Below are 14886 nucleotides of genomic sequence, written 5' to 3'. Positions count from 1 at the left end.
TCTGTCCAATAAAATTCAGCCGATAGACAGCGGTTGTGGTGTCTATTTCCTACTTGTGTCCCGTGCTTTTTACGCTGTGAAAGATGAAAGTCCAATCTCACGCGGCAGAAAAATAATCTCTCACGAGAAGGCTGAGCCCGCCCCCCTTCTCCCCCCTTCTTGTCGTCGTTAGACGGAAGGAATTTGAACTTTGTAGACAGGATGCGCTGAAGGTGTAGTGTGTGGTGTTCTTTGAATGAAGAGGAGCACGTCATAAATGACTTGCATTTTATTGCCTTCAAGGAATTTGCTTTTGTTGTAAATGTTGTGCACATTTTTCACGCTTTATTTCGCTTTAAAATACATACTACTTCGATAGTGTTGAAGTGGCGAAATCTGATCGGTATCGACTTCATAACGCGAGGGAGCCAGGTTCGATTCCCACCACGGGAAGCGTTTTTTTGTCTTTATAATCATCATCATCATAATTATCACGGCCATCTTCATCGTGTGCCCTCATAACCTACTGCTGTGTAAAGTTGGCTTTCCTCCAGAGCGTTTGGGTTACGACACCGCCATCAGTGAGACCAAAAAGTTTCGCTAAAAAATGGGAAATATTGCCCCTAACTGAGCCGGCTATTCTGTTCGAAGCATTCAACAAAGAGAACATTGTAACCAGAGCCCGTACAAACTATTCAACCAATACGAAGCACCATTGCAAACAAAAGCCGGGGCACAATCTTCGGTGTGCACACAATGTCGCCACAAAGCACGCCAACAAAAACCCAAACACCGCCAAGAACAAAATTCGGAACACAGCACTTATAAACCAGAGAGAAGCAAGGACGTACGAAGAGCGCAAGGCAAAAATGCGAGAGACCGCATTGAGTCAGGGAGGAGCCATAACGAGACGATATTTCCAATAACACATCCTAAAAAGTCATCCAGATCACGAAATACGTTATCATGGTGTACTATCGCACGACCCATAACTTGACGACATCAGAAGGGTTACCTTACTTAACAGTAGCATTACATTATACCGGTGTGCACAAGGTTCGCCAAAACGAAACATTACTCAAAGATCACGAATACATGGCCGTCAGCAAGGGGGTGCAAAAGGAGCACTTTCTTCCCCCCCCCCTCAAACCACACCAGTACTTACCCCCTTACCCCCTTAACGTCGCTCTCTCCGCCCCTCGCCCCTCGATGCAATTGGTTTGCCCCCCACAATACAAAATTCTGCCGATGCCGATGCACAGATTCTATTTACTGAGAGGGCCTTGAGATTCAGGTGCAGGAGGACGTTTATTTGGAAGCGTTGCAACCGCCACGGACTCGGGACCGGCCTCCGATAACGATGATCTTCAGAAGAGGAGGATTGGTAGAATATTGATAGGTATGATTGTGAGGGGAAGATGAAGCACAGGATGGTGCCTACAATGTACGACCCGGGCGCGTCGTGTTTCCCAACGCTTCGCTGCACAGAGCACCCACGTGACATGTGTGATGTCACTGGGCGCGCTATTCTTTTGAGCGCTTGCTACAACGAGCCCACCATTCGGGGTCTGTAGCCTCGATGTAGAGCACTGAGTATTGGTGCTGACGGCGTGGGTTCGAGCCCTAGCAGGTCTTATGTCTTGATGTTTTTCGTTGCTTAATTTCATTTTCTAAATTAAATTGTTGTTTCTAAACTCAAATCTACGTGTTGTTTTTGTTAATAATGGTGACTTGGTACGTTTTAGGTCACTTTAGGTTTGGGGAGTAGCCAATAGGCAGTTTTAGCATATCGTTGCCGTGTTTAGGTTACCGTTTACCGTGTTTGCGGGAGTAGAGTGCGCAGCGCGAGAGTTACCGCGAACGGTAACTTACCGGCACAGGCTTCACCGTCGTCAGCGCTTCCGGTAACACGGTAAACGGTAACGAAAACACGGTAACGATATGCTAAAACTGCCTAATGACCACGTTGAATTACCGTTCTCCATCGCGCGAACAGACATGCCTCGTGGGTGCTCTGTGCAGCGAAGCGTTCGGAAATACCCCGACCCGGTCACTGTAAATAGGACGCGATGCTCAGAATGTGCTCACAGTACTTTTAAACACGATAGCCTTTCTTGGGCTACTTAAGCTCAGAAATTTTGCTCTGTCTGTATGTCTGTCTGTCTGTATGTCTGTTCGCATGTCCGTCTGTGACTCGATTTAGCCACCCGGCCAAAGTAAAATTGACATTGCGCAATAGTCTTATATACTCACAGCCACATGTAAACGTCTAAGCCCGGTTTATATGTTCATACTTGTCAACTTTGTTGAACAAGAACAAGACATTACGCAAATATAAGACAGGAAATTAGTACACAAGGGATATTTACAGTGTTCCTTTATTAAAAAAATTCCTGGGTGCTTGGTTTTTCGATAGCAAATGATATTCTACATCTACTACAGAAAACCGCCGCTTCCTGGCGGCATATTAAAAATCACGCGGCAACAGCAACGAAAGGTAACACTAGCTAGGTTCCACGTTCTGCTTGGAACGCACGTGGAGCACGGCCGCGTGGCTCTATAAACCTTCTAGTCGGCCGCCTCCATTCACGCGCGTCTCCGCCGTACTGCAGCGCTGGCATCGAAGAACCCGGCCTGTAGCAGTGGAACGCGGTAAATTCAAATCGCCTTACGCAAACCTTTAGTGTGTTTACCTTGGAATGAGAGCGACGGTACATGAACATCATGCGATGTGAGCGGGAAAGCAAAGGGGGGCATTTCCTTAGCAAATGTCTACAAAGACTATCGTCTTTTGACGACATTTGCAACAAAAGGAGCAGATACGCGGCCAATTTTTTCTAGTAAAAATGTGTCCACCTACCCGTACGTGTTTACCTATGGCTCATCCAATGAAGACATTAAGGAATGGTCTACCTAGTTTTCTTTATTTTCCACTTCAGAGTTTGTCTTGAGTCATGTTGGTGCACCTTGTTGTGTAGTGAGGTTGAAGTTCAAATCGCGATAGGCATCCTTGCAATTCGCGCGCAGCTTTTACGGTCTAATCGTGTGCCGGTGACTGATGCGTTAATAAGAGTCGGTAATAGAGCCATATGGAACGTTGAGAGGTATACATATAATGCTGCATACAACTAGCACCCCTCACCCCAGATGTGATGCAGGAATTCGTGTTATAAAAGTTGAAGCTGAAAAATACATGTGACACATTAACCTGGAGCAAGTTGATGCACTCAAAATTTCCTCGAAACACATGATCATATTGCCGCAAATAATGCCTTTTGTTTTGTTTGTTTTTCTGTGATTCGTCGCCAGGGTCTGCCCAGTGGCCGTATCTGTTTTCGAAGTGAAGAGTGTGTTGCCTTCTCTTTCTCTTGCATGCCGCACAGGCTATCTTAATTGATAGGGATAGAGTTTCGCTCTGTCGTCACTAACCTAGAATGCTGGTTTTCGATCGCCAGTGTTCGGGATATTATTCGACGGTAAGATAAATTCTTGCAAGGCAATTGTACCGGCATTCGATTTGCCGACACCTGCCTGTGTACTTCACATTGTTTACTGCTCCTTCGTCGTTTGTGTATTATATGAGTTCTTAGCGGAGACAAACTTCGCTCCAATATCTTTTTGTTCCATGAAGTAACCTGCGTCGTCCTTGACTACGTGACAATACGCAGTTAGAGTGGATTTTATTGTACACCAATCCGTCTTTCAGACGGTCGCCACAGTGGTTCAACGAAGCCATGCGACTGTTCAAACGTTTCGGATCCTCACTTTCTTGCCCTTTGCCGTTACTTTTGCTGAAGGCCAGTTTTTAATTCGGCATATACCACAGGCCTCGGAACAACAGAATACTTCACCACAAATTACGACAGTTTAGGCTGACTTTCGTAGGCAAACAGTGATGAAGCATAACGCAGACACCCTCCGCTAAGGAGGGGCTATTAAGTAACCTGCCGATCCCAGGAAACCATATACAGGCACAGAGGGTGTCGAATAATCTTTCCCACACATATATAGAACTGTGAATTATTCATTTTTTTGTTGATAGACATCGCTGGGATGTTTTATGTTCATGCCAGGGGTTCTCACTAATTTTTACGGGTTACTTTGCCAACTTCAAATTTTGTGTTGCGGGCGGTCTTTAATTCTGCTCCCCTCGTAACCTTGCTTTCCCACCTTCACCGCAGTACAGTTGTACTTGCGGCGGAGCACGCTTTAACGGCTAACCGTAAGTTGTATATGAGGGCGACCCGCTACGGGGTTTGACAAAACTTCTCTGGTAGCTACCTATAACTCCTTTTAGAACAAAGAGCAGCCTTTTCGTGGTTCCCGTGGGTGGATAAGCTTTGAAATGCCAAAAACTTATAACGCGTCCTCTGGCCGCTAAACTGTGTACCGGTCGTAGTTGCCCATAGCAAATGATTATGCCCGGTTTAAGTATTAGGGAATACTTTTTTGTGTTCCTGACGCGTTCCACGAAACAGCGATATAAGGTGTTCAGATATGACGGGCTATTATTTCTTCTTCTATAAGGTGTTCACATATAAGGTTCTTTATAAGGTGTTCACATATAAGGTTCTTTATAAGGTGTTCACATATAAGGTTCTATATAAGGTGTTCTATATAAGGCATTCTTCTATAAGGTGTTCACTTCGTCTTCTCCTTCTCCTTCTTCTTCTTCTTCTTCTTCTTCTTGCATCATCATCATCATCGTCATCATCATCATAATCAATAATCACAACAGCCCGAGTAGGCTACGTTGGTGATTACGATAATGATAATGTTTATGACGACCACGACGATGATGATGAAATAATAATAGCGCTTAATATGTGAACACCTTATACCGTGATGTTTCGTGAACCGCGTCAGGTGCGAAAAGCTGTTGTGAGGTGCGCAGAACGTGACACAACTGAAGCCCTTCTCCAAGTCGTACACAAGACAGGCAGGCAGCCGCTGCTGCTCGCGCAACCGCAAATCGCGGGCAGATACACAACAAGTGCTCGGTAGTCTCGCGCACTGCACACGCGGGGCACAGTGGTGAATCCTTCCACCCAATTTTGAACTTGAAGCTTCGGGTGTAAGCTATGTTGAGGCGCAGATGGCGCAGTACTCCTTCCAGAAAAAGTTCTTCCAAGGATCATTTACCCAAGCGGTAAATGATCCTTGAGAGCATCCGTCATTGCTAATGATTGAAGGCAGAGAAACAAACCATGAATACACGTTCTTTCGCGTCGTTGCAAGGGAAAGCGCCATTTATTTATGGAACTTACTGATCATCCATTACTTGCCGCTTCCCTTGAAAGACGACGTTTCTTCATAAAATTACGGTTACCCGAACAAGACTGTGCATGTTAGCTTAACGTTGACTGCTTGAACATTCGTTTGTGCTTCGGCTGTAAATAAACGTCCGGATAAGTTGCATGTATTTCGGGTGACGATCACGTTACTATGCGTGACGTGATGCGCGGTGAGGTTTTCCAGTCACTATTTAAAGAACGATTTTCTGAAAAGCAAAGCCACATCCACGGCATGCCTGTAGGATACCCCCCAGTTCTTGTACAATAATAATTTATCCGTCGCCATTTTCACAAGCTCGTTGTCCAATATTCTACGTCGACATTTATCTCCCCGTACTGCAGAGCACATGCTGAAGTAAGCTTTTTAGGATTTCTAATGTAGAAAAGGAGCATCTATCTGGCCTGATGAAAAAAAAAAGAAAACTTAAATAATAAAATCTTTTAAATGGTTCTCAAACAAGATCTTTAGAAAACCTCGCTTAAAACAAGCTAAAGTGGCCTCAAACACATCAAAATTTCTGACAGGACATACTAGTTTCTAATTTCTATACACGACATATAAGGCACTAAAAGATAAATATGCGTTTTTTACACACACACAAAAAAAAGTAAACCGGCCAAGAACCTGGTAGAACGGCTTCTTCTGAGGAAGCATCGGCTTGAAGTGTCGTCGTCGGCCTGTCAAAGTAATTCACTCCGAGCCTCGACTCGCACACCGGTAGCTTCAGGACTGATTTCCGAACGGTCTGTGGTCTGATAACCATTGCCGTGAAGACGGAAGAGAAATGAAAGCTAGAGAAGATTGGCTTGGCTTGGCTTGGCTTGGCTTGGCTTGGCTTGACTGGATTGGATTGGATTGGATTGGATTGAATTGGATTGGATTGGATTGGATTTGAATTGGATTGGATTAGAGTGGATTGTGTTGGATTGTGTTGCGTCATAGCCGCGGCACTCTCTCTCCGCGGTATCCTCTCCTTCGGGCGCGCTGCGCATATAACCGTGTGCCGCTCTCCGGCGGCCTTTCGGTCGACGGTTGCTCTCCGCTTGCGCTTGAACCCCCCTCAGCGTCGCATCACACCAGGGTTCCCGCGAGGGAGGTGGGCGTAATTTTTTTCTTCACGACCATTCCCCTGCGCCGACGAAGATGACGGCAGTGATGACTGATTAGTTCCTGCTAGTGAGGCAGACAGTATAAAGCAGGTAGAGATATCTGGTGTCAGGCTAGCATACTCTCGCAGAAACACACTCTCTGTCTGTCTTTCTCTGGATCGTAGCGTAGGAAGCGCGCACGATCACGCACGCATGCACGCACGCACGCCAGCACGCACACACGTACACGCTGACGCACAAGCACGCGCAAACGCACCACGCTCACGCACATACACACGCGCACACGCACACGCACACGCACAAGCACTCAAACAAGCACATGCGCTCACACACACCAAGTTTATCCCTGATCGTTACTATCCGTGCTCGAATGCACATTAGCGATATCTCCCTAGCTTTTAATTGTGGCGAGTTTTCTTGTCTTAGAATATCAGGTCGAATAGCAGTTAGGATAGCACACTGCGCAGAGAGCACATTCAAAATAAAACAAACAGGCGTTCACAGGCTTTAGAGCTGGTGTGTCCCTCTATATGGAAAAGGCACCACGCTCTGATAGGCGGAACTACCCGAGTAAAGGTGAGACCGAGCGGTGGCTTTCGCGCGGCCTTCATTGTCCAGCTTCTTTAATTAAGAGCGGCCAGTCGCCAGGGGAGCCTTAGGATTGTGAGTCCACTGCTGCGCGGAACGGTGCGCGACGTGACCCGGGCTACGGATCGCGACCGGCCGAGTATGGGCGTCCAAATCAAGGGGATGCTGCAAACGGGAAAGAGGATGCCTCCCACGGGGGACAAGCGGCCGGCCGCTCGACGACGGCTCATTATTCCGACCAACGGAGTGGCCCGGCCGCGGCTCGTTCGCGGTACTCCCGATGATTGTGGCGGCGCTGCCGATCCTAGCCGTGGCCTCCGTAAGTGCACAAAGAGGGAGATGAAGGGAGGATTCGTTTTACACAAACGCGAGTTGCTGTGCCCTTCTGACCACCCAAGTGAAAATGATTCGAAAGATAAATAAAATTTCCCAGAAGGTGGACGGCAATAAAGCTAACTGCTAAAATAAAGTTATAGCAACGGCGGATGAAAAAAAAAACTTGTTAGTTTTGATTTGATTTCAAACCCAAATAATTACTAAATTCACCCTAGCCTTAGAATCGATGTTTACGGGAATTTATGCAAGCGAACTTGAAATTCGATTGAACATTGTATATTTCAGCTTACCGATGTAAAGCTAGCACCACCATATAAAAATAACACTTTCCTTTACTTTTAGCCCATAAATTTGCTCTGTATGCTAATCTAAACTAATTTGAAAGTTTGTTTTGGAGGCACACTGCACTTAGAAGTCAGGGCAATGATTTACCAGATACAATTAGCACAGCCCTGCCGAATGTAATGCCATCGAATACGGGCTAAATGCGTATAATAAAGTGCATACCACGAACCTTTTGCGGGAAACTTTGAGGGTTTTGGCTTCGAATATTACAAGACATATAAATTGATGATAGTTGTCTGTGCTTCAGCAGGCTAGAAAATGGTTTAGAAAATATTTTGTCGCGCCAAAGTAAAAAACACTCACGCATCTCAACGAGGTGAATCATGACGAGTGGGCGAAGCACTGGGATCGTTTTTTCCGTAAATCACCCATGTGAGTGCTTACTGCTGCTAAAACGGTTTTCAATCCAATCGAATCCATTCCCATCCAATCTAATCTAATCCAATCCAATCCAACCCATTCCAATCCAATGCTCCTCACGCATGCGCAGCACGGCTCTCCAGGAGCTCGAACCCTCTCTCTCTCTCTCTCTCTCTCTCTTCTCTCTCTCTCTCTCTCTCTCTCTCTCTCTCTCTCTCTCTCTCTCTCTCTCTCTCTCTCTCTCTCTCTCTCTCTCTCTCTCTTTCTCTCTCTCTCTCTCTCTCTCTCTCTCACCTTTTCTGAACTCTTAGTTTGTTGTTGTTAACCTTTTGTGAACCTTTTGTTCACAGACGTTTCGATTACACGGTGCTGTGTCGTGAGCACGCAAGCCGGACGCCGGACGGACAAGCCTCGACCTTAAGGTGTTTCGCCCCTAAAAGGTTTAGGAAACTTTCTACTTGGGCGCCGGTGACGTAGGTTAACTTGCGGCTATTTTAATTCCGCGGCAAATAAGCAAAACATAAAAAATCTCCCACTGCTTTTTCTCGTTTGACGCGCGCATTCACTAAATTAATGCGCTTTGCCAGCAAGCTAGCTAATGCCTGGTGTTTTCCATGAGCACTACAGGGCGTGCTCTGATTCTGACGCAAAGCAAATAAATGCATTCTGTTGTTAATAGATCAAGCAGTTTTGCAAGACTGACCTTAAAAAGTATTTCTTGAAAGAAGACAATGCCAAAGGTGCACTCGAAGGTTCTCCTGTTCTCAGATTAAGTCAAGAGGCAAACAAGCTGCGTCCCCAATGTTTATTAATATAGGCCCCCTCGGAAGCCCAACACAAATGTGGAAACTTTTAAAGCAAAGATACCAGCCAAAGGTTCTTTCGCGGCGTGCGGGACACGAAACTCCCAACTCGGCGGAGGCTAGGGCGGGAGGCGGGGGCGTAGGGTTTAACTCGTGGAGAACGCTGTAGATGGCGCGGTGAATTTACCCAGCGTTCCCTGCGTGGAGGTACCTGATCGACGGCGGGCGCGTCGGCGGTACGGCGGTACGGCTGTGTCGTCTGCTTTAACGATGGTTGTTTTGGGCCTTTTTTGGCTCACCTTCGCGTCCATTGCGCGCTTCCTTCGAAAGGTTTGATTAACTTGTTCGACATCACCCCCAGGGTAACCCGCACCGGACGCAATTAACTGGTCGTAAGGTAAAGATACATGAATGATTGGTTTTCAGGACGGGACAAAAATATAGAGACCGCATACAGACGTCTGGCCGCTAGAGAAACGCTACCTTTTGCCCACTGCTTGCCACGAATGGGACTCCATTGTCTAAATTGGTGAATACCGATTCGGTTGTTTTAAGAGGCATTACAAAAGGCAAAAGGAGCAACTGGTTCGGATAAATATCGATTATAAAAATTCCCTCACCATTATCGGAATTATCAAACATACTAAACTAACTAGTCTGAATCGGTATAAATGAAAATCACTAAGCTCACATGCCGAATTGTTTCGGTGTCTGCTCTTGTGTCACGCGGTGGCGTAGCCCCAAGCTTGAACATTAGCACGGCTAAGTTCCACTGTCTCACCCTTCGAAACACACTCCTCTCCGTTTTCTTTCCGCCGACGATCGGGCTGCAGCGGTGGCGTCCGCCGCTCTAGCCCGGCCGTGGCCGACGCTGCTGCTGCTGGCAGAATCTCTCGTTTCACTCCTTGTAGAGCCACGTGTGTGAATTCAGTTGACGTCGCTTGGGCGATTGTTGTGGGTGTCGTCTAAACCTTTGCTTTCAAACCACCTTCACAGAGTGGATTGGAGCCAAATTTTTTCTTGCGGCATCAAGTTTTTTCGTGATTGATGTGATATTTGATGGCTATTTTAGAGGTTGTAGCGCATCACTCCGGCAAAATTGTCGTGGTGCAGCATAACCATCAAGTGGGAATCACTGCTGTGCCAGAAGACGACAAGGTATTTAGAATCATTAGAGAAATGCGGCCACGTAATTTTTTGTCCTCAGGCGACCACGACATGTTGCTATCTGTTAAAATTCCGAGAAATATTTGAGCCCATCCTTGTCAAGTATTGAACTCAGTACCGGTAACGAAAACTGGATCAAAAAACACGCAGGCTTTTCATTTTTCCTGGTAATATGGCAATGCAATGAAGGAAGCTTTACAGATGCTTTCGGTGCGGAAGAAAATAATACTTTTCATGTGAGGGCAACGGAGTCTCCCCTATCCTCAGCGGATACCCCTCAGCTAGAGATATGACCAGGTTCGTTCTGTTAAAACGGCTGTTGCCATATACGTTTCGAATAATGCAGATGAAAAAGTTATTTGTCCGTGCCCGTAACTCCTACGAGAATAAAGCCCGAACCTTACTCTGCTTTGGGACGACCCAAGGTAAAGTTCAAAGCCGCCTGGTGAATGAAGCGATCGCCTGTCGGGGGAACTGTCGAGGACGAACATTTCTAGGTAAGTTCCAGTAGAGTTTCCCAAGACGACATTAGAGTGGGCCGCTAGTTCTAGTTAATAACGCTACTATGTTGCTGTACTGTATAGCATTTTTTTTAGGAGGAGGAGGAGGAAGAAACTTTACTGAGCGAAAATAAATAGTGCGGTGGCTTTCTAGTCCGGAAGGCCATGGGAAATTCTGGGTCGTCCCCTCGGCCAACCAAGATAATCTGGTCGTCGAGGCTCGAGCAGGACAGCATGCTCTCCCACTTCTCACGGGGTGGTGTTGGAGAGGGGGGAGTTTGGGGTTTCGGTCGCACTCCCAGACGATGTGACAGAGCGCGCCTAAATTGCCGCAAAACGCCCACGCCGGGGAGTATTGTGTAGGGAATAGATGATTTAGACGATGTGACAGAGCGCGCCTAAATTGCCGCAAAACGCCCACGCCGGGGAGTATTGTGTAGGGAATAGATGATTTAGTCGTACTGATTTTGGGAACGGGTTTGTTTGAATTCGTCTTAATGTGTTTTCGTGCATTTCAGACAAGCTGATTTGGGCGGGGGGAAAGGTCTTCCTACGTAATCTATAATGTTGGGTTACTTACTGGAAGGTCGCAATCGGCGTTGGACTGTGCTCCTCCTCTGGGGCCCGGTTGGTGAGAGTGCGGGCCAATGCATGGGCTGTGTCGTTGCCCGGGAGGTCGGAGTGAGCTGGTGTCCAAACGATGCTGACCCTACGAGAGAGAGGGGTTTTGCTTAGGAGGCGCAGTGCTATTGAAGAAACTGCACCAGCTGCGTAGCTGCTGCATGCCGCTTGACAATCGGTGATTATCAAGGTGATTATCTTGCTGATGTACAGCTGTGTGCAGTGTTACATTCTTGCCCCCCTTCTGGGGTCCTTAAATGGGCCTGCATTATTCTGCAAATAAATAAATAAATAAATTATCGTAACCGCGGTCATTTGGTTGAGGATGCATTCCAAACACCCACAGAAACCGAACTGTCGATACTCGTAGTCCACCTCTCGTGCGCATTCAGCTGCAAGTTCCTCCGACTCGTGAAATAAACGCTTCCTTGTAAAACCGAGCCATTTAAAGTCCTAGTTGAAGACGTTATTTCTATACGCAGTAAATTTAGCATTCTGTAGAACTTATATGGGAATGTCGGTAGCCGTGTGAAGAGCGCGTAGTATGAGAACTATATTCTACATCGTCCTTTTAGTTCGGCTCCCCGAGTCCGACCACCTTATTCCTATCCACCTCGCCAGCTTCATATTCACATAAGCCACTGGACACTGACACGGCGGTGAATTTTCGTCCCTTGCCCGCCTCTTCACCCTACACCCACGCAACAAGGAACTGGCGAAGAAATACCTCGACCCGGGTTCACTTTCAAGAGTCTGATTGCATAAAACGTCGCTGACTGTATACTATTTCTTCTCGTGCATCTCTATAACGTGTATCTCAAAAGTGGTATGAGGTAGAAATAGTCATTCCCAACGTATACTTGATCAAAATACCCTTGCAGCCCCACTCGTGATCAAAACACCCGAGGGCTGTAAACCAACGGAAATAAACAAACAAACATTTGTACTCGATCCTTTTCGCTGAAACGAATTACGTCCACGCACGCAAATCCTACAGTGCAGCATCTGAATACGGCGTGGACGAAAATTCCTCCAAGCGCGCTGCTATACGCAACGCGACCCTTATGTGCGGTAATCTGGCGCCACTGTTATGCTAATGGCGGCAACGTTCCGAGCTCCTGATTGCTAATTGCATTAAGGGCGCCACCATTTGCAGCGGGCCTGTCTCGAATGCACCGTGGCGATTTGAATCGCAGGGGAGCCAAGCGATGAATAAATATAGCACGCGTGGGTCACCGCGCTGAGATAGGAGACCGTGCAACGTCCCCGATTATATGCAGTTTTCATTTTTGTGCCCGTTCCGCGAACTGTCTCGATATTGGGGTCCTGGCTGCACGCACGGCTGTATCGCTGATATTCTAATTTGCGTTGATCGTGAAGCAGTTTCTGTTGTCCGTCGCCAAAGCCCTTCACCCCCAACACCAACGTCCTTAATTTTTTCTTGTTCAGCATAAAATCTGCTCCCGCAGACGTCCACCATCCCGAGAATTCGTCGGTTATTCTGTTCTTAGAAGCATTGCTTGCCTAGTGAGTATGAAAAGCTGTTTGCTGTCCTTACTTGTGCCATCAAAAGTTTACAAAATGTGAAGGGGGCGTGAAGCGGAATTGTCGCATGCGCAACAGTCACCCGTGCACGTATACAGCGATCCCTTGAAGACCTATTTAGTGCACATAACTTGATAACATGCTAGCAACACACCACAGCCCATCCTCTCATGCTCGCGGAAAGAGAGTTCGTCTCTCTATATTCCTTTGTAAGAAAAATGGGCGTGTGCTCGCCCTGTCTTTAGAAAACCGTGCGTGATAATGCTACGAATCGGGCGCGCGGGCCTGTGAGTGTGTGTGCGTGAGTGTGTGTATATAAGAATCGCAGTGACCTCACTACGTCCTCCATATTTTATCTACTAAAATATGGAGAACTCTGCATCTCAAATTGCTTTTGAATAAAATTACACTCATGAAAATATGGCCACAAGGAAATATGCCTACGCGTTAATGAAAAATTTGTGGTAGGCATCTTTAAAAGCTGTAAAACGTTCGAACAGTTGAGGGTTTTTTTTTTAGACAACTCCTACGGTCTGAGTGAAACTGTTCCTATTGAATAAATGTGCTTGTAACCTTACAACAGAGTAAGGTCGAGCTCGTGAAAGTTCATTGCTTTTTAACTTCTTCTTCTTCTTTGGAAGCGATTATATGAAATGCACCGTATATGACACGAAATGTGGAAGCTCATCCTAACAAACAGAAAAAAAGTCATTGTTACTATTTCATTATCCCCGTGGGTTTCTTCGTATGGGAACTTCCATAATCGTAATGCTGATGTTCTTGCATATATACTGTTTAAGGTGCAGGTTGCTTCACCAGCGCATGAATGTGACATTTTACCTCACCCCCGACGTGTTTATTAAGTGAGAGAGACAGCCTGTCCCTACTTTTATTTATGTCGTGTTGTTGCTCGATTTACACTTGTAATTTTAGCGCTTTTCATTAATCTAACGGTCAACACTTACGCGTTGAGCTCCCCCTAGCTGACTGGACCAAACGGTGTTACTGCGAATATTTGATGGGTTTATCGGTGCAAAATACTAGGCATTTGGCGTGTAATCCCACCGGGGAAATTAATTTGAAACGCACACAGCCAATGGTCACAGGGTGACAATTTTTCCGCAACTCGCGCGCACCGTTATTCTGTCTATATGGAATTGTTGAAGGTCTCAACGACATCAGTAACAAAAGGTTAATTTGCAAAACACATTTAATTCTGCAATAGAAGTAACTAGAAGCATTTTGTAACTCAAGGTGATACATTTTTATTCCTTCATAGTGGCGTAAAGGAAGGTAAGAAAAGTTGAGTCCAACCTGTTTAAACAGTCAACTTGATACCAAAGAAAAACAAACCCCTACTAAACTAATCACATTGGGTCAACTCAGAGAAAGGCGAGTGAGAGCTGGTGAGCCGCTCAACCAACGGTGGCTTTTGCCTGGCCGGCCAGTCGGCTGGATGGTCCACGCATACATTGGACTATGTATGAGAAACTCAGCCATGAAAGCCCCTTCCTTCAAGGCTATAAAAACAAGAAACGACGGTGCTGAGGAGTACCAACGCTGCTCCCGAAGAGGTGCTGCGACAAAAAAAGTACCGACGACCAGGGAGCGGCTGAGACGACTTAAGAGACAAATATATATCCTTCTCCCACACGTCCGATGCGTAGGCACAGTGGGACAAACTAAAGGCTCGATGAATTATTCACGCTCCGAAGCGACGGCTGGCCTATCGTATTGGGCAGGCTTTGTCAAGCCAGGCAATGCTTCAATATTTCAGCGCACCTAAAGTGCACACAGGTTGCGGATCAAAGCCGAGCAAATACTCCTCTCTTGTGGCCCCAGAGGCCCCCTCCGCCGAAGAAGCGGGACAACCAACGTCTTTCTTGTCGCAGAGCAGGAATAAGTAGCGGCCTGGCTGCGGACGGACTCGAATTGAATTATTCCGCCGTCCGGGCCCGTTCTAGATCTCTTCACTTCGGCCCTCCTTCTTCCGAGACAACAACAAAAGCGTTTCTCTATTTTTCTTGTTTTACACTTGCTTGCTCTTTTAAATGTCGAGTTGGGTTCCTCCTGCCGCTCTCCAAGTCATTTGTATGTGAGAGTTCATAGCCTCGTGCATACCCCTTTTTCTATGTTTTGGTAGACAACATAATTCTCATTGCGGCCTTGCGTAAGCCTACTCCTACGCATTCCCGATAAGATGATGGGCTGTCATAATAAGGTAAATTAATTGTTTAA

General features: G+C 46.6%; 1 long non-coding RNA gene across 1 annotated transcript in view; it reads right to left on the bottom strand.

The window, feature by feature from the left end:
- LOC144152679 (uncharacterized) overlaps positions 1-14886 on the bottom strand; it is a 678803-nt gene that overhangs the window by 375700 nt on the left and 288217 nt on the right. The window contains exon 3 of the long non-coding RNA XR_013319209.1: positions 11063-11191. This is a non-coding gene — a long non-coding RNA (uncharacterized LOC144152679). The remainder of the gene's footprint in view (positions 1-11062; positions 11192-14886) is intronic.

The sequence above is a fragment of the Haemaphysalis longicornis genome, unplaced genomic scaffold, assembly GCF_048455015.1.
Source record: "Haemaphysalis longicornis isolate Haplotype H1 unplaced genomic scaffold, Haemaphysalis longicornis Haplotype H1 scaffold_9, whole genome shotgun sequence".
In the NCBI taxonomy this organism is placed as follows: Eukaryota; Metazoa; Arthropoda; class Arachnida; order Ixodida; family Ixodidae; genus Haemaphysalis; species Haemaphysalis longicornis.
Note: the sequence above shows the minus strand (reverse complement) of the source record. Positions and strands in the feature narration are given on the sequence as shown.